Source organism: Coenobita brevimanus, chromosome 75 (genome assembly GCF_032717465.1).
Source record: "Coenobita brevimanus isolate Jiangsu-jjx chromosome 75, ASM3271746v2, whole genome shotgun sequence".
NCBI classification, from domain to species: domain Eukaryota; kingdom Metazoa; phylum Arthropoda; class Malacostraca; order Decapoda; family Coenobitidae; genus Coenobita; species Coenobita brevimanus.
Window position 1 is genome coordinate 21,859,431 of NC_137028.1, and position 24,621 is coordinate 21,884,051.

Below are 24,621 nucleotides of genomic sequence, written 5' to 3' on the forward strand. Positions count from 1 at the left end.
TCTTCGCCCAGAGTTTCTTCTCCAATTCCACCTTAGACTATTCTGGTGCTGTTCCTCTGTCACCTCCTCCCCTCTGATTTCTTCATGGCTGACATTAGAATTTCTTCGATTGGTGTATTTTCTGCCATCACTGTCCTCAGTACTAACAAGACATATGGACCTGATGGAGTCCCTCCAGTTATCCTCAAGAACTGTGCGTCTGTACTTACACCCTGCCAAGGTAAACTCTTTCGCATTTGTCTATCAACTTGCACCTTTCCTTCTTGCTGGAAGTTTGCTCTCATTCAGCCTTTTCCAAAGAAGGGTGACCATTCCCATCCCTCTTATCACCCAGTTGCTTTAACATCTTGTGTTTGAAAAGTTTTTGAGTCTGTTCTTAACAAAAAAAACTTTAAGCATCTTTCCTAACACAACCTTCTTTCTGATCGTCAGTATGGATTCCATCAGGGACGCTCCATTGGCGATCTTCTCACCCACATTTCAGACTCCTGGTCATCCTCATTTCGGGACTTTGGCAAAAGCTTTGCCCTTGCACTTGACATCTCAAAGGCTTTCGATTGAGTCTAACATAAATTGTTAATTTCCAAAAGTGACCTCTTACGATTTCAATCCTTCTATCTGTGCTTTCATCTCTAGCTTCCTTTCTGGTCATTCTGTAGCTACTATTGTAGGTGGCCACTGTTCTTCCCCTAGAGCTATCGATAGTGGTGTTCCTCAGTGCTCTGTCCTGTGACCAACTCTCTTTTATTTATCAGTGACCATCTGATCTGTACGTCTAACCCTATTCACTCTTACGCTGATGACTCCATCCTTCACCTTACAACTCACTTCCCGCAACGACTATCTCAGCAGTTACTTCAACAAACAAAGGATGAGGCTATGCCACACCTAGTGTCTGACTTGGCTTATACCTCTGATTGGAGTAAAACTAATCTTGTTTTTAGTGCATAAAAAACTCAGTTCTTACATCTATTAACCCAGCAAAATCTTCAGAAGTACCCTCTAATTTTTAACAATATCCGAGTCGATCCTGCATCATCTTTAAATAAACATGGGGTTTTATTCTGTCAGAATTTATCTTGGAAAGAGCATATTACCTCTGTTGTAAAATCTGCTTCCAAGAGGTTAGGTGTGCTAAGCCGACTCCTTGCCTTCTTTACCCCTGCACAGTTGTTGACTTTATACATGGGTTCTGTTCACCTTTGTGTAGAGTACAACTCTCACAAGGTGGAGTCAAAGGCATTTTGTCTCATTAACTCTCCTCCTCTTACTGGGTCCCTTAATCCTCTGTCTCTTCACTGCACTGTTGCATCTTTGTCTCTCTTCTGTCGCTAGTAGTCACTGCTCCCCTGAACTGTCTGCTTGCATCCCTCCACCACTACGGTGGGTGCATAGCACCTGTCTGGCATCAAACTCTCATCCATTCTCTGTCCAATTCTCTAGCAGAAAAGTTAAATGTTACTCCAAGCCCTTCATGTATGCAATGGGTCAGCTCTGGAACTGTCTCCCTCTGCATGTATTTCTTGCTGCCTATGATTTTCAGTCTTTCAAATGCAGTGTGTCCAGGCATCTCAAAATGAACGAATGTTGATTTTGGCTCTCAGTTAACTTGTTTTTTCTTGAAGAGAACAATTTGCAGGCTCCTGTTCTTTGGTTATTTCTTCCTTGCACTTTATATATATAAAAAAAAAAAAAAAACTGCAAAGGTTTTGCACCCACACTTTGTGCCTTGCATAGGGCCGTTTTTACTCATTTTGGAAATGTCTGTTTCGTATTGCTTCTGTACCATCAACGGAGTCTGAATGACATTAGTTTTACTGTCTCTTCTCTCATCCATGATGTAGTTAATGTGTTTGTGTTGTGGTCCTGGCTGACATAGATGTAAACCTGAAAGACTGATCAAATCTCCCCTCTTTAACCAGGTGATTCCAAAGAATTTATATTGATAAGTTGTCACTGTCATGAAAATGTGGTGCCTGTGGTTGAGAAAAGATAACTGTGGGGTGGGGATGAGAAGTAACATTACAGTTGTCTGTGTCATGAAAATGTGGTGCCTGTGGTTGAGAAAAGATAACTGTGGGGTGAGAAGTAACATTACGGTGCATTGTAATTTTTGTTGGTAATGGTATAGAAATGTTAGAGGGAATGTTGAAAGAAACCCAATTGATAATGACCTGGTAGAGATGGATGCAAGGGTGTGTTACTGATATGAGAGTTGAGAGGAGATATTGATTATGACATGAGGGATAAATTACAGTTGTGTCCTAGACGTGTAACTGTTGTGGAGCAAGTGATGGTTGAGATTTGTTGGTATATAAATTACTATGGTGTCTGGCAATAGATAGATAGATTGGTAAATTATTCTTTTCTTTGTAACCCTATGTTGTAGTGACTGTAAGTACTATAGCAGCTGGTTTGCAGCATGAAATGTAAAGCTATTGCAAAGTTGTCAGCCTAGAATAGGACTGGTACAGAAAGAGTGGGTCATATTTGAATAGTTCCAAGGAGGAGGGATCAGAGATAGCTGTGTGGGAAGCCATTAGGAGTATTTTGATTATTCTGTCAATCTGTCTGTCTACAGCCAGATGCCATAATCCCATAAGGGGTGGCTGTTTGTCTTTCAGTTGCTCTATGGGGAGGGGCACCAACCCTCTGCCAACCCACTTGTTGACACATAGGGATTACATGTGGGTTGGTTATATAGTTACCACCCAGTGTTGTAAATAGTTTCCTGGCTTACAGGAATCCATTAGGTTTGTCATTTAAGCCACCTGAGAAAGAAAGAAGAGTAATAAAAAGTGACAGGAAAGATGGGAGAAATAAGAAGAGCGGAGGGCCGACACAAAGATTGATAAAAGTGAAGGAAGAAGTAGGCAGTATTACATCAAGTGAGTTGAATCTGAGTACAGTAAAGGCCCAACATAAAGGCAGCTTGTCCATAACTTTATATGTATATGACATGCATAGTTGTTAATCAGGTTGTATAATGCACATAGCATATGACATAGGTCTAAACATGCCCAAGGATGGCATTTTGGGTCATAGCATACATCCCCCATCCTCCATGCCAAAGCCATCTGCCATGGCAGTTCATTTTGATTTATAATACAGTTGTGTTGTTAAGATTACGTATATTGTTTGTTGCATTTTGGGAGTCAACTTGGGGAAGGTTAAGGCAGGCACGAAGGGGTCATTAACCCCTACACACCAGTTGACGTGTCATTCCATCACAATTTGGGATGCGAAGCAATGCCGGTTAAATGGTATAGCCGTAAGCATCTTCCCACCACTCTTTAAACCCGCGACAGTTTTCTGTGACGACCATTGGGTAGGTAGGTACGGTACCCAAGGTACCCCACTGATGCACGGCTCAGTGTGTGCACGGCATTGGTAGAGTGCAGAGTGACATCTTCCTCGTCCTCCTCGTCCGATTCCGCTCCCCCACATGTGGGGCCAATTGCGTCATTGACCCTCCCAAAAGTCCTTGCCTTACCTCCAGGGAAAGGACTCAGTGACTGAGCAGGTTTGTGGGAAATTGTAAAAAGTAAACAGGCATGCACGTGTTTTTTTTTTTATACATACCGTAAGTGAAATGTAAGATATTAGGTTTTACAAGTGCATTGCAATAAGTGTTACTGTTTATGGTTATTTGTGAAACAGTGATTAGAAATACCTTGAGTAACCCTACCTGCTACAGTGAAAGAAAATCAGGAGTGCATGGGCGAGAAAGGAAATGATCTGGTTGGCTGTAACTAAACTTCTTCCCTCATTACTTAGAATATAATGGTGAATATATGAGAATTAGCATATTTGTGATGTGAGGCACAAAAATAGTAAGTTGTGTATAACATCAGTAATATTTTCACAGTGTCCCTGATCATTAAAAATTAGTCACAGTTTTAGTACAAGTGATTACCTGTTACTCAGCTATACTGCATGAAACAGCAAGAACAATTTCTTCTCAAAATACAGTTATCCGTAATCGTGATGTCAAATGCAAATGTAAGTGCCGTAGTAGAGGAAAATTATTATAATTGGCGCAAGAAGTGAGTACAAAATCAAAGAGCTATTCTTTTCCTACATACCTACGGGGCGTAGTCGTGCTCTGAAATGGGCAGAAAACCCTTATGGGGAGCCACATGAACAGGGTGATGACATCCTTACGACGGTGAGTAAGGAAAAGTCAAAGATTTAGTGGAAAATTCCTTTTATTCAAAGGAAGGCTGGGCAGTGTTACAATCACCACTCCGGTCAGTGCTGCCAGTGCTAATCAGCGAGTCCAAGGTCACTGGCAGTGGCGCGTTCACGGATAACCCCACCAAAACACAGAAAACCACTCATCTTTAGCTTATCCTTACTAATTGACCACCCAGAGACGTGGAGATACTTTCATATGAAAGAGGAAGAGTTGGTGAGTCTTATGTATCTTTAAATTTTTCTTGGTATTATAGTTTGGCAGATATTAGAGTTTGAAGTAAGGGTATTTTTTTCCAAAATCATGGAAATCTCTTGTAGGGAGGAGTGGGTGACGTTGGAAAACCCCCAGTGTGGAAGGGTTAGGGGAGGCTATGGGGAAGGTGCCAACCAAATTTCTTTTTTCCCCATGGGCCCTGTATCATCTATAGTGTGATTTTTAAGAATTCTTGGTACAGTACGTTTCCAACTAAACTGCCATGCTATAGGCAAGCTGACTGTACAGAGGGATTGTGTCTGAAAATTTCCTATGTTAGTTTAATCTTTCCATCATAAATTATGTGCAGTATCTGAGCTGAGTGGTTTACAAGTACAGTATCAGGCATAGGGCATGGCTGAATTACATCAGATAATATTATTGAGAGTTTACTGTACATATAAAGTACAGTGGAATCTCGTAAATTGCACAATTCCAAATAATGGATTCATAATGTGCGGCAAGATCATTCAACAGTTTGCATTGTCAGTAATTCGCAGAAATTTGCTAATGCAGCCTCAAAACTGTTGCTTTTCCGATGCCTTGTGTAATACATGCCACCATTACCTCAAGTCTGTGCATCTAGCCAGGTGTAAACCAATCATAGACAATCATGGCAATTACAAAACCAGTCATACTCAAGCATAGCACTTACTGTAAGCCAGTCACAGTGCTTCCTTCCCACACCAAGCATGAAGGATGCACTTGATGCCCCGGTGCCTAGCTCAGTGCATTGTTAGCGTGTGGTTCCAGTGTGGTTTACTGGAGGATCCCTACTCCCCTATCCCCACCCCCGTGCATCCTCCGCCTGTCCAGTGTGACCATGGCCGATCTTAACCCCCCTAAACCAACAATTTTTTTGAGGAAGAGGAAGAAGAAGCCAGTGTTAACTTACATCCAAAAGTTTAGTGTAATACTGTAAGCAGGATTGATGATGGTGAGAAAGCCAAATTTGCCCACCATTATGGACTCCATGAGGTAATTCATTACCAAATAGGCACAGTGATTCCATCTGTATTATGGCAAACTCATGCTCTTAAGTAATTTTGTTACATAAGTAACACAGTTAACTGTTGAATTGTTACTTAAAGAAGTGAGTGGAAAAAAATAAAATATACCTATCTGGGGTATGTAACCCCTATGCACTGGCATGGTTTAGGCGCGGCTGCTCTCTCAGTACGGCAGTACTGTATTTCTCAAAATAATCTTATTTCAAACCTTCATATGTGGGAAAGTATAGCAGTTAGGGAAACATTACTGTAAAGACCATATTACTCACCAGCTCATCTTCTTGCTAATGAAAGCATCTCCAGGTCTGCAGGTGGTCAAATTGAAGAGTAGGGACATGATGATGATGATTAACTGTGGTGCTCGGGGCAGGATGTTCTGTATTTGTGCGTGTGCGCACGGCCCTGACTTTGGATGTGCTCTTAGCCTGATAACTTCTCCACTGCTAGATAAACTAGACACAGTTGTGTCCAAGGCATGTTCTATGGACTGTCACTGAGCCCCTTCCTAGTATCCTTGGAAAGAGGATTGGCACGGGTCGATGATGCAAGCGGCTGTGAGTGGCGGGGATGGAATCGGATGAGGAGGGACCTGAAGACATCATTGCTGCACCTGGCAACAGCGCAGGACAGACTGACTCACTCTCGTGTGCAGTGGTGGGAGTCTCAATGCGCACCTTTGGTGTTGAGATCAATTGGCGGCAGGTTCAGATGATGGTGAGAATGCATTTACAGCTCTTCCTGTCACCCGGTGGTCCCTGGCCACCTATTTTGCCGCTGCATATGCTATGTCCCAGCAAGTGGGGTTTAAGGAAGTGGACAGGTTGCCTTCAGCAGTGTTTACTGACAATCTCTCCAACTAGCCATGCTGTTAACCAACCACTGCTCCGTCTGGACACATCAGTGTATCATGCATTGTAAATCCTCATTTATGGCTTTCAGAGATAAGTTTATAAAAATGTCCAGTAGCTGTGGTAATCCAAGAGTAATAACAAATAACCTGTGAAAACTCATTTCAATAGAAGACACGGAAAGGCTGCACCCGTTTGGTAAAGAATTAATCTCCACGAATTGACGACTCTCATGACAACACGAAGGCAACAGAGGGCAACAACGACACTGCCTCTGTTGTCTCCACACTGGATTTTGAGGGGATCCTGAGGGTGGTTGATGAGGAAGAAGCGGCACAGAGGTGCCAGCATGAGGTAGCAACACACTCCTCTTGTACTGAGAGCTGTAGTCTGCCTCAAGCCTTGGAACCCCTCCCCCCTCCCGCGTCCATTCAGGCAATATCGTCAGTCACAGTCAGGTAAGACACTTATTGTTCATTCCCATTAAATATGCTTTACTAATTTCTTTTCCAGGCTGTTAATGCTTGCTGGTGGTCAGTTTGATGTAGGTTTGGGGCTAACTTTTCCAAAATGACACACCTATGTGTAATTTTCCCCACAAGGTCTTTTATTTCTGAGTCATGGAATTCGCAATTCACTGTGTGCTTAGTGTCATAAAGCCGTGATTTAGGAGATTCCACTGTAATAGTGTAGCATTTGCTTGGTGTGACTAACTGTGGTGTTTTTTGTTTCAGGTTGAACAATGTGATGCTAGTGTAAGTTATGATATCCGGCTACTGGTAGCTCACTTCTCCCCATTGGATATGAAGATTTCAACATTCCTAGGTTTAAATTTGTGCATGGGTCTGAACCTATCAAAAGTCAGTTAATTGTGAAAACTATAGTCATCTCTCAGTTCCATTAGTTCCATTAATAAGTTTTGAGATTCATTGCTGATGACTCTTAATTGTACTCTATATGACTGTGTGATTTTATAAAAAAAAAAAAATCATTATTTATTAATCTTGGAATCACATGAGGATTCAGTCCAGTTAAATTATTTTGAGGTTGACTGGATGGACCTCTTGTTGCAAGCTCATAAATCTGTGAAATATATATATTGTAATTTTCTTACCTTGATTTCTGATAGTTAATTGGCATTTGCACATTGCATTGTCATTCCCATTATTTATCAATTCAAGTAGTTTATACTCACCATCCCCCATTCCCTCTCTCCTACCCTGACTTGCAAACATAAGCTAGAGATTTATAAGAAATCTGCAAGGACACTTGACAATGATAGTGTGAAGGAGAGCAGTGTTTCTGCCTTCAGTGTGTATGGAACATTTATGCCCTAAACAGGTTATGAATCTGCTCACCAAAGTGAATGAAGAAGCAGGAGAGATAAAGTCTTGTTTATAGAGCTTAAAAGTATCAGTAAATATATGGACTGGTAGTTATGTGTTGTACAGTATATTGACTGCATGTGCTCTGAGCCAGGACTCACCACCTTCCACCATCTCAATTCGCCTGACGTGGACACTGTGAGCTACTGTCACAGCGCGGCAAGAGTCGACATCTAGCTAACATGGTCATACATGGAACAGTCACTATTAGTCTCCACATTTTGGGTTCACAGTAAAGAAATCACATTTAAAGATGTCACATTTTATGCTTACCATGGTTGGCCATGTGATAATAATGTATATTATCTATTTACATTTCTTTTTATAAAGTAGGGAAGAATTTCTATGTCACTTGTACATTTTTTTTTTTTCATTGACTGTCATTATCGGCAATATTAGGTAAGGGTAAAAAGACTGCACCGTGAGTACTCATAGTTTGCCATCCATGTCACACACTATAGCATTGTTATATTGGAATATTAATGTTTTTAACCAAACCTAAATATCAGCTAATAATTCAAGATGAGTCACGTAATAGCCAGGTATTTGTCACCACCCCTAACCATGGCATGTCTTAGTACCCTAATCTAATTTATCTGCCAGTTCATACCCCCTTTTATGCATCTTGGTACTTGATGCTAATGGCCAATAAATTCTATACTGTAAAGAATGAAAATGCCTGTGGTGTGCCCATCAAAGTAAAAGTACAGTCCTTACACATTTTTACCATGTCAAGACATTGTAAATCTTTGGTAGCCAAGTAGTTTTGTAGAAATTGTTTTCCATTATATTCAGTACTATTTGAAACTTGTACTTTTAGCAGTGTCATTATATCAAAATATTATTTAAGTACCACAGGACATTTTGACATCCCATTGTAAGGCATTAAATGCTGGGTTGCATATATGTGGCACTATCAACAGTCATGAACCTTACTATTAAGTTTGAAGTTTATTTACTTGTGCTGAACTTGTTATTGATACAGTTGTAAGGGTCAGTCTTGATTGGCACATCACATTTGGTGTGTTCAGTTGTGCTTGGTATTGCACACACTCCCCTGTTGTTTATGGTGAAAAACATTAGTTTACATCATAAGTGGCAAGCCAGCGACACCTGATCACCTATGTGTGTACACTGAAATGCAAAATCAGACTGCAATCTTGTACAGTTAAAAGTACCTATTATAAATAATAAAAAACATAACTTGCAACAACTATTTTCACCATAATGACTATCGTGCAATAAGCAGTTGAATTAGTGTTTGTTAATTTTTTAGCCCCTGACACTGATGATCTGCTTGTGAAAGGGAACTGTCTCAATATTGTATTGTAGCCTCTTCATTGTCATCTTCATCGTCATCACCTTCATCATTCTACAGCCACAACTACATGAGATGGGAGGGATCCAAAAATATTAAACAGGAAAGCATAAAGAAGAGAGCACTATCAAAAGTGTTCAGTGAGATGAGCCATACCTCTTGCCTATCATTTCCCAAACCATCAGGTTCTTGGTTCCACCACACTGAGTCGATGATTCAGACAGAACAAAATTACATATATTCCCGAAGGAATGCAAGGTGGTCACCACACAGCCTGTGCTGACATGATTCTGTGCAGTTTACCATGATGATAATTGAACATAACAAGGTCATAGGATCTCAAAATTTTGATTGATATGGTGTGACAACCTCATTAATCCCTTTCAAAGGCCTTTAAAAAAGTGCTTGGGGCTATTGGCCCAAAAACAATAGTACTGAGTTTGCATTGAAGAAATAAAGGAATGGTTTCAAGTTTGAAAAGCATTTGGAAGAAAAAGAAACTGAGGAAATGCAGGAGGTCTCCACACAATTATGCTCACAGTGCTAGGGTACCAAGACCATTATGCCGACTCTAAGATTTAAAAAGTAGTGCAACCTTCATCATGTGCTGCTGCTGTACATCCTTCATCCAACCATTTCTATCCTTTTATCACTTCATTTACTTTTTGTACTTCCGTACCTGACTTATTTACTTATTCTTTTAGTATGCCCATACCAATATTCTTAACTTGTTCATTTTTTCTTCTGCTCTTAAACTCCTTCATGCACAACTTTTTCTCCTTTATTCACATCATCACCCCTCAGATCAGTATGGATTCTGGCTTTATAACTGCAAAGGTCTACATTTATCATTTTACAGTATTGTATTATTACCTTATTTATCCAGTGTGTGCAAACAACACACTTACCATGCCTCTGTGGTACAGAGGTAAAGTGTGCGTTTTCGTACACTAAAGAATGAGGGTTCGCGCCCTTCCAGGGTAATAAACTTTGGGAGCGTTCTTTTGGCCACGTACTGCTTGGCGGATATCAGGGGTGCTGCGGTTGAACCAGTGTTGCATACCATAAAGTATGATCGCACCCAATCGGCTTGCACGGGCCGATTACACTTGGTTCACAGACTACACACACATCCAAAGACACTACAACACTACAATTACACTTTCAAGCATTGCATACCCTACATACAATCTTAACTAGACAGCCTAAGCCACTTGGTAGAGATACATTGGCTGTATCGTCCCCACTTTGGTAGGGATAGGCCGGTCCTGCAGTGGACATTAAACAGCTGATGAGATGAGATATATATATATATATATATATATATATTGTAAATATATAGCCAGACACCTTAAGCCCGGAAGGGGTGGCCACAAACTAATCACCTCCATGTCGCCCTGTCCCATGCCAGTACGCTGCCCTCCCCCAGCTTACCCCCCTCTGTCATATACCTCTCCACTCCATCCCTCCAGCTCATCCAAGGTCTCCCCCCTCCCTCTCCCTCTCCCCTCCCCCACCTCCCTCACATACACTCTTCTCATTAGTCTCTTACTCTCCATCCTCTCCACATTCCCAGTGTAATAACACTTTCTAAGACATCCACATCCACACCACAACGCTGCTTCACTTCCTCATTTGTCAGTCTTTCTTTCCATTTAACCCCACATGCTCGTCTCAGTAAAACCTTCAGATGGCAGCATTACAAATGACCCGTGTGGGAAAGCAGATATTTTTGCCAATACATTTGTCAGAAACTCCACCATAGACGATACCAGCCAGAATGTCCCAGTACTAGAACATGACTCTCCCGAAACTGCCACACCTAAAATACAGACAAGATACGTAAAATCCATCCAAGACAATTTACCTACCAGCAAAGCTCCAGGCCCAGATGGAATTCTGCCAATTGTTTTGAAAAAGTGTTCCTCTGAACTTGCCTCTGTTCTAGCTAAATTATTCAGACTATGCATACGTACTTCTTTATTCCCAAAATCATGGAAAGAAGCCAATATCCACCCAGTTCCGAAGAAAGGAAGTTCCTCTGTCTCCTCTGATTACAGACCAATAGCCGTCACATCTTCTCTTGGTAAAGTATTTGAAACTTTAATTAATAAGCACATTGTTAAACATCTTGAATCCAACAACTTAATTAATGATAGACAATATGGTTTTTGCCACGAAAGATCCACCATTGACATACTCAATCTCCTAACTCATACCATCCATCAATCAACTGCTCTACATGGAGAAACTCATGCAGTAGCTCTTGATATTTTTAAAGCTTTTGACAGAGTAGGGCACCGTTCCCTGCTGTCCAAACTCCCTTCCTATGGACTAACGTCTTTTGTTCCTTTGATCTCTTCATATCTTAGTGACAGGAAAGTAAAAGTAGATGATGTATATTCCAATTTCCACTCAATTAACACCGGCGTGCCTTAGGGGTCAGTTCTGGCTCCAACTCTATTCCTGGTTCATATTAATGATCTTTTATCTGTCACCCACAATCCCATCCATTCATATGCAGATGACTCAACACTACATAGTTCATTCACACTCAGACACCCATTTACTCAGTACAGCCATCTCCATAAATCAAGACCTATCTACGATCAGTGAATGGGGACAAAACGACCTTGTCCCTTTTAATGCTAATAAAACTAAATATATACAATTTACTAATAGACAGATATTGCCAGATTCATACATTACCTTCGGTGCCACTAATATTCCCATCTCCAAAAGTATTGAAATTCTTGGCGTCTCACTTAACAGTGCCCTCAGCTGGACCTCTCGTGTTACATCACTTGCTAAAACTGCCTCAAAGAAACTTGGATTATTGTACAGAGTCTGTAACTTCTTCGCTGATGAGCAGTTGGGTATAATTTATAATAGTCATGTGCGCTCTCAGCTTGAATATTGCTCACCCTTGTGGAATGGATGTGGAGAGGTTTCATTAAAACAACTAGATAAAATTCAGAACAAAGCTGTTAAAATCATTAACAACCCTGCCATTATAAATAAACTACCTCCCCTGCAAGTAAGAAGGAATGTTGCCTCCCTTGCATTATTTTACAGATATTTTTGTTGGCAAATGCTCAGACGAAGTTGCTTCCATGGTGCCACCTCTCCATGCCTTCCCTCGTGCTACTCGGGCATCTGGTAGCGCTCATGACTGGAATGTCACTCAGCCATATTGTAGAACTTCTGCCTATCAAACTTCTTTCACTCCCCAAACTGCATCTCTCTGGAACTCGCTTCCCCAGAGTTGTTTCCCTCCAAATTTCAACCCACAGCTGTTCAAGTCTAACTGTTACAGATATTTTATGAACAGAGGATACCAGTAGTCTGGTGTATGGATTATTTTTTTTTATTCATTTGTTTTTCCTTCCTCCATTCTGTTATTTAAAAAAAAAAAAAAAATGCTCGTCTCAGATAACTAATCTCCACTGCTCTCACTCTTGACTTGTGTCCTTCCAACAAGGTCCAAGCTTCACTTCCATATGTTAAAGTTGGTATCGCTCATTCATATCTGAAGGCTTCAGTATGCTAGCATGCATCGGCCTTGATCACCTAATGGTGGCTCTCTATGCCGCTGGATCTCTGGCAGCTTCCTTCTTCAGTCACTTATCCCTGAGGTCACACTGTGACCTCCTCCCAGGTCTTTTTCGGTCTACCATTTGCAACCCTTCCCCTAACATTAACACTTCTCACTTTCTGCACCCACTTATCATCCACCATCCTCTCCACATGCCCAAACCATCTCAATCTACCTCTTCTCATCACAACACCAATATACTCCTGTCCCATCCTACTCCTCAACTCTTCCATCGTAAACTTAGCCTCCAAGGCTTCACACTCAGGGACGCACTGCACAACCACCTAATCATTGTAATTTCTGTACGTTTGAGCCTGCGAATATCCTCTTCCGTTACTGCCCAGGTCTCGCTGCCATACAGCATTACACTCCTAACATGCTGCATACAAAGATCCCTTAGCACGGAGGGAGAACCCTGTCAATGTCAAGAGAGGCAGCAGCTCCCTGAACTTCTTCCAGCCACTCCTCACTGTGGCCACAGAGTGAGGAGTGGCTGGAAGTGAAGAGTGGCCCCACCTCCAGCACATAACATATTTCCCAAATAACAAAACGCTTCCACACACTCAAGACTCTCGCCAGCAAGTTCAATCTTTTCATGCCAGACTATCTCCATCTGCCTTCCGCGACACACCGCACATACAAAATCAGCATTATCCCTCTGACACCATTACATCTCTTATGCATCCACATATCACAGACACCGCACAAGACAGAATTACTTCCCATGCCCTTGCGGCAAATCACATACAGCCACTCTCCCTCTTCTTTGATATTACCGCCACCAGCCCTAGATACCATCTTTTTTGCTTTTTCTGCATTTACTCTTCTCCATTTGAGATTTTCGGCCCTCCACTGATTGTGCCAGAATCAGCCAGGTGCACATAGAGTGTGCCGTCACTCAGCAATATTTGTACTTAATCAGCCACTGTACACTAACTTTTTAGGTAGATTAATGATTGTGGTACCGTTTTAAATAGTTGCTCTTTATCGTACTATGTTTGAAAAAGGCAGATTCGATAGCTAAAAGGCCAATAGGATGAGTAGAAGTTGGCCAAAAAGGAAAAATCCCACACCCTTCCATAGAAAAATATTTGTTAAAAAAACAGTATATTGGAGTTAGTGAAATTTGATAGCACCATGTCAATCTACAGTAAATTCCCTTTCTATAGATATGGCAATATATGTTAGTTTTCACAGAGAAAAGCGAAAGCTCTCACTGTCATGCTGGTAATACCGAAATTATTCATGGTATGAACATATTTATTATGCTTATTTATCTGATGTACTTGTCACTGTAAAAACAAATAGTTGGAAAAGGATAAACAGGATAGTGTATGTGGAACAAGGTCAGATAAGAGATGGAAAACATGCAGAAAAAAAATATTTTCATATCAGAATCTCAATGGTTGGATTTATGGTGACGCAAAATCGCGTCGTCGGAATCTCAAAGGGTTAAGCCCTTGTGCCCGATACCATCTTTCCACTTCTAAATCTTTCCTCCACCTCCTTTTCATTCTCTGCAATCAACACTAAATCATCAGCATACAACATTGCCCACGGGAGTCCATTTCTGAAGGCATTGAGAGAGGACTTCAGGTACCATAATAAACAACAAGGGGCTCAAAACTGACCCCTGGTGCACACCAGCATTCACAGAAAACTTATCACTCAAATCACCATCCATCCTTTCCTGGGTTCGAGCACCCACGTACATGACCATAACGACCCTAACCTGCCACCCCTCAATCCCAAGCTTTCTAATGGCTCACTTCACCACCCCTCTAGGGACACTGTCAAAGGCCTTCTCCAGATTAGTAAAGTACAGATCCATTTTCTATCCTATATATTTTTCCTGAAGTTGTCAAACAGTGAATATGGCATCAGTGGTCCCTTTGCCTGGCATAAACCCAAACTGTATCTCATCAGTATTCATCCTTTCTTTAATTATACCTTCTAGAACTCTCTTCAGTACCTTCATTATCTGGCATAAAAGCTTTATGACTTATAATTTCCTCTTTCCAGGACATCATCCTTCCTCTTGTACGCATTTACAATTACACTCCTCAGCGAGTCATCTGGGACAACACACTCATATACAGTATAATCATATTTATCAGGTCAGTGACTAACCTTACTCCTATATCTCCTGAGGCCTTCAACATTCCAGCAGTCAACCCACACACACTTGCTGCCTTCCCCACTTACATCCTGCCTATTGCCTCACTCACAGTAGCAGTATCAATCAAAAGCCAAGGGCCAAACACTGGATCTGCTGGCTCCAAACCCTCCCAGTCCCAATCAAACTCCTCAGTCTTCAACTGGCTGTAATACTGTCTCCATGCATTTTTAATATCCCCACTGTTCACCACTACCCTTCCTTCAGCAGTCTTCGCGTGCTGCTCACCTATGGTATCCCAATTATTCATCTTCATCTGACACACGATTAAGGGTTCATGTGTCTGTGACTCAGACTTCGCCCTGCAAACCTAGCCAAGTATTATTTTTTGTTACCACCCTTCTCTCATTCCCAGAAAAGCCTTCTTTACTCCTTAACTGCACTGTCTACACCCTCATCCCACCACCAAGTTACTTTGTGTCTTGGTGGGCCTTTTGTCCATCCACAGACTGAATCAGTAACTCTCAAGAGGTTGCTCATGAGGGCTCTGTACTGCTCATTAACACTTCTGTCAATGTTTCCTTGTTCAGTCACCATTCTCTTTTTCTCACTGTAGAAGGCATCCCTTACTGCTTGGTTTTTCAGCATCCATGTTTTCCTACTAGGTGCATAGGTCCTCTTTTTCATCACCAGCTCCATAAACACCATGTCACATATCAATAACTTTTGTTGCTGCACACACTCTTCGCTCCCTATAGCTTGAGCATCCCTCACTACCCTCCTATCAGCCCACCTGACCAGGAGGTAGTCTATCTAGCTGCTATTTCCCCCTGAATCTACGTAATCAACCTACTTTCTTCCTAAAATGTGTGTTGCAGCCAATCATGTCCATTGTCTTTCCAAACTCGAGTATCCTTTCCCCGTCCTCATTTCTTGTACCATATGCACATCCCCATTATATTCCTTCATATCCTTGAGCTGCTTCACCTACATGACCATTTAAGTCCCCTCCCAAAACTACCATCTCATCATTCCCTATATCACATCCTACATGTAATAAGTCATCCCAAAATCTACCCTGTACCTCATCCAAGCCTGCCTGTGGAGCATTTGCTGATATAAAAGCAACCATTTTCCCACCGAACAAAATTTTCACTTATCATAATATCCGTCACCCCACAATCCGACTGGAGCGCCTTAATTTGGTTGTATTGTTACCACCCAGCATAGTAAATGGTTTCTTGGTGTACTGGAAACCATTTGGCATGTCTTTCATTGTAGAGTCACCCATAGGCAGAAGGAAGAGGAAGAAATGAAGGAAAGAAAGACAGAAGAGGGAGTGTAAAGTCACCCATAGGCAGAAGGAAGAGGAAAGAATGAAGGAAAGAAAGACAGAAGGAATGTAAGCACTCATAGGCAGAAAGAAAAGGAAAGAAGGAAGGAAAGACAGAAGAGGAAGGAAGGAAGAGAGGAAAGGGCAGACACCCAAAGCAGCACTCCATCCACTCACTCAGTGCAGTGCTGCTTTGGGTGCCTGCCTTTGCCCCTCTTCCTTCCTCTTCCATCTTTCTTTCCTTCATTCTTTCCTCTTCCTTCTTTCTACGGGTGACTTTACACTCCCTCTTCTGTCTTTCCTTCCTTCATTCTTTCTTTTTCCTTCTGCCTATGGGTGATTCTGCAATGACTGACAAGCCAAATGGTTTCCTGTATACCAGGAAACCATTTACTACGCTGAGTGGTAATCACATGACCAAAGTATGGCACCTGGTTGTTTAGTGGGTAATTAAGGGCTCTAGTTGGTTTATATCCAAGGGGTGATTGGGGTTTATTGTTCACACAATGCCACTCGGGGATGAGTGAGGCTGGTCACTCATCTTAAATGTTAGGACAAACTTGTCTAGTCCCAGGCTCCTACGCTCCTCATGGGGCGACATAGGATTGGATGATGGATGGCTGGATGGATTATCCAGTCACTCTCATAACATTCATAATATATTCCACCCATTTCTCCCCAATCAACACATCCACACCACCATATCCATCTGTCCTACCCTGCCAAGACAACTTACAATAACAATCCCTTCCAGCAATCTTTCTGGCTGATCCACCTCTATACCGGACTTCTTGCACACATCCCACATCCACCCACCTCCTACTCGGTGCCTAAACCACTTCCCCCCACTCTACCCCTCAAACTTCCCACATTCCACGATGCCACTGTACTCCACTCCTCAAACTTCTCACATTCCACGTTGCCACTCTGATCCCCCTGGTTAATTTAGTATCCTCAGGCTTGCTTTGAATTTCAATCTTAAGTTGGTCATAATCAGTAAAATAATAAAGGCAAGAATGCCACAGGCTTCACCCATTGCACAGTCCCAGGTCCAGGCAATGGATCTGGAACCCCTAGCCCACCAGTCTTGACCAGTGGTTGTGGTAGTGGCCTCAGGGCATCCTGTCAGGACAGCTACAGGGACACCCTCCAAGCGCACCTTGGCACTGCAACTGTCCCGCCATTATACACCCACTGATAGGGCAACCTCCTGGGGCGCTACTCCCGGGTTCGCCCCCCCCCCCCTTCTATTGGGTGGAAGAGGCTGCCTGGAAACCGCAGTGCCCTGTACCCTCTAGCACAGGTTGGAGCCCCATCTCACCCAGACCCACGAGCTATGCTGGCGGAGCCCTCATCACTCCTCCCCTCAAAAGGTACACCACTAGGGACGGGGGAGGGGGAGCGCTGTAGCTCGGTGGTAGGGTGTCGGGCTCGTAATCGTGGGGTTGCGAGTTCGCGTTGCGCCCGGTGGCTGCTGTGCTGGGAGGGGTAGCGCTCTCCTGTAACCTTAGCAAGGCTATATGATCTGATGAGATCTAGCTCAGGGATTAATCCCTTTTTTAAGGACGGAGGCAAAGTTTTCTGGCTGCATGACCTTGCTGGCATCAACCCCTGTGATGTAGTGGGGTACGTTGTGTGATGTGTAAAGCGCATATGGTGTAGTGTATGAGATAGAAGAAGTGTTTGGGAGAGTATGCTGGTCTACTCTCCATGGTAGTGTCACACTGAAAATGTTTGTAAACGAGGATGGTTAGGTAGCTAGAAACAGGAGCTCCAGATCTCCCTATCACTAACATTCCCATTCCCCTCGGGAGTACTTCCCTGATCGGCTGGTGCTACAGCTTCCTCCCAATTATCACAGTACTGTCATGCAATGACTTTTTTTTACTTCCATGTACATTTCCCAGTTTCTTATCAATGCTTTCAAAGAACTAGCAACCCTTCTTCCCTGTTGTACTCTTTCAAGCACTTTATCCTCCAAACTTCCATCCTTACTCTTCACAATACAGTACTCAGGTACTTAAATCCACTTGCAGTTTCCATTTCCTCCTAAACCTGCCTCACTGTACATTCAGTGACTTCATATCTCTTGAAGACCACAACTTTACTCCTCCCTACATTGACCTTTAGCTCACACAGTCCCAAACTCATTCACCAAGTCTTGCAGCTCCCCTTCATCTTCACTTAAAAAAACATCATCCGCAAACAACGGAACAGGAAGTTTACAAACACTGCCCTACCTTGTTTCTCTGTCATAACTCGTCCATATGCAGACTGAACAGCCATGGATACATGACAATTCTGTTTCAGCCTAACATTCAGACAGAAAAATTCACCCATTTTACCATCGACACACACACCGGCCCCAGCGTCCTCGTACATTCTTTCCACAGCATTCAACAGCTTCCTATTTACTCCATATATTCTTGATATTTTCAACATTCCTTTTCTATCCACTCTGTCATATGCTTTCTCCAAATCCATGAAGGCCACATACAACTTTTTTACCATCTCTAGAAACTTCTTCACTTACACCTTCGGATGAATATGTGATATACGCATCCTCTTTCCTAAAACCTCCCTGTTGTTCACCTAATTTCCCAAACTGTCAATATATATATATATATATATATATATATATATATATAATATATACAGTATATATATATTATGTATATAATATATATATATATATATATATATATATATATATATATATATATATATATATATATATATAATATATACAGTATATATATAATATCCTCATCATTAGCCGTTGAGGTCCACTGCAGGACCATCCTATACCTACACCGAAGCAGGGACAATACAGCCAATGTATCTCTACCCAGTGGCTTAGGCTGTCTGTGAATGTGATTGTAATGTTGGATTGGCTTTGGATGTATGTGTACAGTAGTCTGTGAACCTTGTGTAATCGGCCCGCCTTAAGCTGACTGGGTGCAAGCATACTAGTATGTGACACTGGTTCAACCACAGCATCCCTATGTCCACCAAAGCAGTCAGTGGCTCTGAACGCTTTCCAAAGTTTTTACAACTCTTGCCGGAGGCGAACCTGCGTCCACCACTGTACCACAGAGGCTCTATGTATATATATATATATATATATATATATATATATATATATATATATATATATATATATATATATATATATATATATATATATATATATATATATATATATATATATATATATATATATATATATATATATATATATATATATGGTAGTGAAGGTTGGATGTTGTTGGAAGGACACAAGTCAAGAGTAAGAGCAGTGGAAATGAGTTATTTAAGAGGAGCCTTTGGAGTCACATGGAGAGACAAGCTGACGAATGAGGATATAAAGGAGCGTTGTGGTGTGGATGTGGATGTGATAGGAAGTGTTATGAGGAACACACTGAGGTGGTTTGGCCATGTGGAGAGGATGGAGGGTGAAAGACTGACACAGAGAGTGTATGTGAGTGAGGTGGAGGGGGAGGCCAAGGATGAGATGGTGGGATGGGGTGGAGAGGTATATGAGGGAGGGGGGGGTGAGTTGGGAGCAGGGCAGTGAAATGGCGGGGGACAGGGCGATGTGGAGGTGATTTGTTTGTGGCCACCCGGAACGGGATTGAGGCATCTGGCAAGATATATATATATATATATATATATATATGCAGTATATATATATATATATATATATATATATATATATATATACACTCAGTCATCGTAAATCGTGGCAATTTGGGTCTGGACCACTGCAGTGATTTATGAATTCTGTGATGCATGAATAATAACTCTTATGTGAAAAATTAATTTGGGTCTGGACTTTGGCCAACCCGCCCCCACAGCACCCTACCTACACCTATCTAGGCACCATCAAACACAAACATACAAATTTAGGAATATTCATTGCAGGTATTAAGGGATCTCACCTTAATCCAATGACAAAATTGCTTAAGTGAATGGAGTGGGGTGGTGTTGGGAAGAACTTAGAACCTCTCAGCACTTGTTCTTCCCAAACTCTTTCGCCAGCTTTGAAACCTTCTCTCCCCTCTCAACACGACAAATGAGCTCCAAATGTTGACTGTACGACAACTGCGGCAGCTTCTTGACGCCATACTGCTTAGAGCGCTTCATTGGGGGGTTGAGAGGGGCCATGGCAGGTAGGAGGCGGGGGGAAGTTGCACTAAAAAGGCAGGTAAGTCTCGTACTCCACGGCGATGGTCTGTAGTGTGCAGACTGGCAGGACAAGAACAACAAAAACATGGCGTCATTAGCATGCACATATGCCACCAGGGACGTGCGGTGATTGGTTGTTGGGTCGCGATTTTCAATTTGAATGCCGTGGTTTACGGTTCTCAGAAAAGACCCACTTGGGTGCCTAGATCCGTGATTTTCGTGACTTAACTGTGATTTAAGGTTGCTGGCAGTCTGACAGCCACCTAGCCGTGATTTATGAGGATTGAGTGTGTGTGTATATATATATATATATATATATATATATATATATATATATATATATATATACATATATGTATATATATATGTATATGGAGGTCTGGATGATGCTCATATATATATATATATATATATATATATATATATATATGGAGGTCCGGATGATATATATATATATATATATATATATATATATATATATATATATATATGGAGGTCTGGATGATGATGATGATATATATATATATATATATATATATACAGTAGGCTCGCACAGTGTGCGAGAGATTGGGCGGTCCACGACCTCGCGCACTGGGAATTCGCGTACTGGGAATACATAATCTTATGGGAATAATTACAAATGGGCAGTACCCCCTCATACCTGGACATTTTTTGGCCCTTAGAGACATAATAAAGGTCATATTTTTCAGACATTGTACTACAGATATAGCTGCAATAACAGAAATATGGGCAGTCACCTTAACAACAGTAGACAACAGGCCTGATGGATTTAAACAACAAGAGTTCTGAGGCGTGGCAATGCACTTACAGTGCCCCCGCCACCACCCCGGCTGCACCACGCTTGTTTAACGGTTGCCAATGTTGTATTATTCCAGGCTTTGACGAAGAAATTTACGGCCTGTTGAATGTTACATTTCTTCCAGAATGCAGCAACAGTCATTATGGTGGGGGTTGCAGGTATGCCAGGTGAAGCAGGTGAGTCAGGTGGGGCTGTGAAGGTGGAGAGGGAGGCAGCTTCTGAGTCAGGTGGGGCAGTAGAGGACGGCGGTGGGTGAGTCAGGGGAGGTGGTGAGGGGAGGATCCTCCCTCTCCTCGCTACTGCTCACATTTTCGGCAATTTCCTTCATCTCTTCTTGCTTGTTTGTTTCATTCCTCATCTTGTTATGGACGTATTGGCAGTATAACAACTTGGTATTCATGAAATAAACATCATTATTATAGAAACTGGGTATCTATTCTAACTTACTGTTATTGCCGAAAACGTTATTATTGAAGCTGTTATTGGCGATATCTTATTGTAGACTCCTCTTGAGCACCTTCCCCATAAGCCTCTTGGTCACTATTGGCGCGTTGTGTGTGTGTGTGGGGGGGGGAGTCACGTACTGATGGGAAATGGCGTTTGTAAGCCACTTCTTGCCTCTACCTTGTGTTTTGTGGGGTAAACTCGCGCATTCAAGGTTTTTCGTTATGATTTTTGGTCACTCGCGCACAATGCGAATCGCACACTCTGATGACACTCACTGTGCGAGCCTATTGTACACACACACACACAATATATATATATATATATATATATATATATATATATATATACTGTATATATATATATATATATATATATATATATATATATATATATATTGTTACGGAACAGAGAAAGATAACGTACACTTTAAGTGAGAACACGAAGAGTCACCACTGTCCCGTAAAGTTCCAGGTTCAAAACAAAAGAGTTAGGTAAAATTACAAGTTAAAGTTTAATGCTCAAACTAACAACAAAACATTCAGGACTCATAAGGATAATGTAATGGCAAATAAACAGGTTAAATATATGGTTAACTGCAATAGCCTCTATTAACACGAAATTAGCAAGAGTAAATTTATCTAAGTCAGCCCTGATAAAATGAGATACCAGATAATACTCAGTGAATGCCAGATAAATTATTACAGATACAAACTATTATCAAAAATGACTGACATAAAACCCAACATTAATCACCAAGACCTCACTAGGCCTAAGAACTAACCCTATGCTACACAGCACAAGAAAAAAATACAACAGTTATACTCAAATTACACACAGCTGCTAGATGTTTGGAGATTTCTTGAGCACTCACAATAATAATATCTGTACAGGGGAGGACAGAGATGTGAACAAAGTGAGGAGCAGATTTAAGTGGCAATGATGCAGAGACTGAGCTCATTATATAGGGGCTGGCAGAGCTTGATACAACTTGTAAGAGGGACACGCAAATGAAGCCATGGGGACAGAGAGCTGAAAATCCCGCAAAGTATAACAGAGAGAACGACTTACTCTACTATAACGGTAGAAGGGGGGGACTGAGGCAGAACACGCTCGTGATCAAACATGCAGCATACTGAGCGTTAAAATTACACAAAGGATGATGAAATCATAGGCTATGTAACACCTCCCCACAAAGAAAAAGAAATTTACAAAGGAAATTTCTTATTACTCTAAAACAATCTGTCTAAAGTCTAGATAAGCAATCTGCAATAACATTTTCTTTCCCCTTGACATGTTGTATGTCTAATGAATACTCCTGAAGAAGTAGACTCCATCTTGTCAATCTCTGATTTTTATCTTTAAACTTACTAAGGAATTTCAGTGGGTTATGATCGGTATAAATGACTATGGGGTCAAAACCAGAACACAAATAAAATGAAAAATGCTGTAAACCCAAAATCAAGGCCAAAAGCTCTTTCTCAATAGTTGAGTAGTTCTTTTGAGGTGGAGTGAACTTCTTACTGTAATAAGATACAGGATGTTCAATACCCTGATCATCCTCTTGCAGCAAAACAGCCCCAGCTCCTGTATCACTTGCATCAACAGCCATCTTAAAAGGCTTAGCAAAATTTGGAGTAGCGAGCACTGGCTGACTTAATAGAATAGCTTTAAGTTTGTTGAAAGAGGATTCACAGTTATCAGTCCAGACAAATTTAACTCCCTTTTTCAGTAGGTCTGTAAGTGGTGATACAAGAATAGAAAAGTTAAGAACAAATCTCCTGTAATAACCTACCATTCCCAAAAATCTTTGTAGCTCCTTCCTACTTTTAGGTCTGGGAAGATCACTTATAACCTGAACCTTAGCTCCTGGTGGTGCAACATGTCCATCACCAATTACATACCCAAGGTACTGAACTTTAGCTTGACCAAACTCACACTTTGATAAATTAGCTACAAGATTAGCATGAACCAAACGGTCAAGAAATTTACTGACATGGCATAGGTGATCTTTCCAGTTGTCACTGAAGATTAATACATCATCAATATAAACAACACACCCTGCCAAACCCTCTGTTACAACATTCATGAGCTTCTGAAATGTGGCTGGTGCATTCTTCATACCATACGGCATTACAGAACATGCAAAAGCCTTTCCTAATGTTACAAAACATGAGATCTCCCTAGCACGTTCAGTCATAGGTACTTGCCAGTATCCCTTTAACAAATCAAACTTACTTATGTACCTAGCCTTTCCGATCTTGTCTATGCAATCTTCCACACGAGGGAGAGGGTAAGTGTCTGTTTTAGTTATCTGATTAACACGTCTGTAGTCGATGCAAAGCCTCTGTGACCCACCTGGCTTAGGGACTAGAGTGACAGGAGAACTCCACTCGCTCTGACAGGGCTCAATCATCTTGTGGTCCAACAGGTAGCCAAGCTCCTTCTGGATGAGAGGAACTTTCACTGGGTTCACACGGTAAGGAGGCAATTTAATTGGCTTTGCGTCTCCAACATCGACATCATGCATCAACACAGTGGTTCTTCCTGGAGTGGCACGGAACACTTGCGGGTACTCCTGCAGTAATGCCGAAAACTCCTGCCTTTCCTTGGGAGGTAGATGAGAAAGCTTAGTCTGGAGATCATTCATGATATCAGGATTCTTCCCAAACTATCACTCAGGCTCATACTGCATGGGAGAGCTTCACTTGCAGACTCGGGTGGAACAGCTACAGTGCAGACTGGATTATTTTCGTCCCGCCTGTGATATAACTTTAGCATGTTGATGTGACATAGTTGCTTGCTCTTTCTACGATCTGGCGTGGCGATGACATAGTTGACATCACTGAGTTTCTTCTCCACGAAATAAGGGCCACTAAACTTGGCTTGAAGAGGTTGCCCATGAACTGGTAGCAGAATCAAAACCTGATCTCCTGGCTGAAAGTGGCGTAACCTGGACTTCTTATCATACCAAGTCTTCATCTTCTCCTGAGCAGCTCCTAAATTCTCTCTCGCCAGCTGTAAAGCAGTGGACAGCCGTTCTTTGAAATTCATCACATACTCCAGCAGGTTGACGTCATCTTCCTCCGACAGCCAGCATTCCTTGAGTAGCTT

General features: G+C 41.8%; 1 protein-coding gene across 1 annotated transcript in view; it reads left to right on the top strand.

Moving 5' to 3' along the window:
* The window catches only part of Rab5 (RAS oncogene family member Rab5), a 66,438-nt gene extending 57,517 nt beyond the window's left edge, over positions 1-8,921 (top strand). The window contains exon 7 of the mRNA XM_080278877.1: positions 7,043-8,921. The gene's annotated coding sequence lies outside the window, so the exon portion shown is untranslated. The remainder of the gene's footprint in view (positions 1-7,042) is intronic.
* Positions 8,922-24,621: the final 15,700 nt, after the last annotated feature.